Source organism: Nanorana parkeri, unplaced genomic scaffold (assembly GCF_000935625.1).
Source record: "Nanorana parkeri isolate BGI_ZX_2015 unplaced genomic scaffold, ASM93562v1 scaffold2081, whole genome shotgun sequence".
NCBI lineage: Eukaryota > Metazoa > Chordata > Amphibia > Anura > Dicroglossidae > Nanorana > Nanorana parkeri.
In genome coordinates, this window is record NW_017308349.1 from 198,803 (window position 1) to 200,668 (window position 1,866).

Consider the following 1,866-nt stretch of genomic DNA (forward strand, 5'->3'; position numbering starts at 1 on the left):
AAAGTCTCTAAATGGATAGCAGCTGAGAGTTGATGGATGGTGGTCTGGATAAATCGATCCAGGGCTGCCAAATCTCTAGAAAGCGATTGTGTGTATCAGACAGTTTTAATTCACTAGAATATCATTAAGGCGATTTTTGATTTCCCCAAAACTCAAGGATGGGGTTTTCCATGCTCTAGCGATAGTCATTTTAGTGGCAACAAAGATGCGGGGCACTAGGTTTCTTTGTAGTTATGTCAAATGTGGAATGGGTTGCAGCAACAATGCCTCACACGGGTCTCTGCAGGGAAACTTGGAAACTTTGCCATACTTTTAACAAGTGCTCATGAGCACTTCTAGAATGTGTGATAGTTTGGATGTCTTTTAATGAAAAAAATGTTGGGAGCAATTACTGAGCACTTAGGAAATTATGTGAGATGTTGCAAAACAGGTGAACCGAGTCTCAAACAATAATATGTCATAAGTACACTTTAAAAAGACACATAACAGAGATAAAACTTTGCAGTTAGCTAGAATTAGATTTTGGCCTTGAGATTTTAAATATTTTGTTGGAAACACGTTAAGAAACTCCCCCCATCAGCTGCGCAGTCATTGGGTCCAGCATTTGCAAAATTAAAAACCATCGAAACTGTTGAACATTCTAGAAGTGCTCCTGAACACTTTTTAAAGTATCGCAATGATAATTCAGCTTCATATCCTCAAGTCAGCTAAGCACTTCAGGGCTATTCAGATGTCGTCCATGAAATTCCCAGCAAGCTTGCGACAATTTGGAGACCGAGACAATTTAGACACAATTTAGAGACTATTCTCCTTATGAAGGCATTTAGGAATTAAATCTGTCAGTACATGCACTAGACATCAGGGATACGAGAGTTTAAAAGATGCTGATGATGCCAACAAATTGATAAATGTCCCCCATTGTGTTGTATTTCTCAAAGACAATAAGTTATGAATGTGTTAACTGAACTGAGTATTTTTGTTTCATCCTTGAAACCTCAGAGAGCCAAACAAAAAAGTCTAGCGTCCACAAATGTCTTTTCATAATATATTTATTGTTTTTGTTACTAGGACTGCAAATGTAGTCTTTGCATATTATACAGTGTAGACTTCATGAATAATCCCCTTTAGAGAAAAAAAACCTTACAAAAGGACATCGCTTATAGCAAGCTGCAGCAGGTATTGTTTTATTTTCCCTTTAAATACTTTTATTAGTTTCTTAGTTTTAAAATTATGGGAATTGCAGCACCTAGATATGTATATACTCCTGGAAGTAGTAATGCAATGTTTTTGGTACAAAACAATATGAATATCATATTAAAAGTAACCTTTGAATGTCTGAAGTGTTTGTTTTAGTAAACATATATTGTGTTTTCCAGTTAGGTCTAGGATGTAGTTTCCATCTGTTTTTTTTCTATTTCGTAGAACTTGTAATTGTTGACTGACTTCGTTTTCTTTTCCATTTTAACACTGAATGTGTACTGTCCTCTTTTAGTATGCAGTGATTTGTTTTGATAAGGATTTAGAAATGCTGCACGAACCTCTTTATACAAGAAAGACATTGTCTGCTCTCAGATCTACAGCCAACTAAAAAGTTTATCAATCCAATATATACAAAGTCATTAACTGAAAGACCCACTAATGCATTTCCCATGCAAAATCTGTAATCGCATACAGCCTTATTGTATAAAGAGTTCCTACTCTTGAGTGATAACTCTTAAATAATTTTCTTCTATTTAGCTGTTATCTCTTTCTACCCAACTAGGGTCAGGAAAGTAGGATGGGGAGTAGGATGAGAGGGACACTAGCAAGTAGAATATACATTAGCTTACACGGTTAATTAGAGATGATATTTGTCCAGAAACTGCT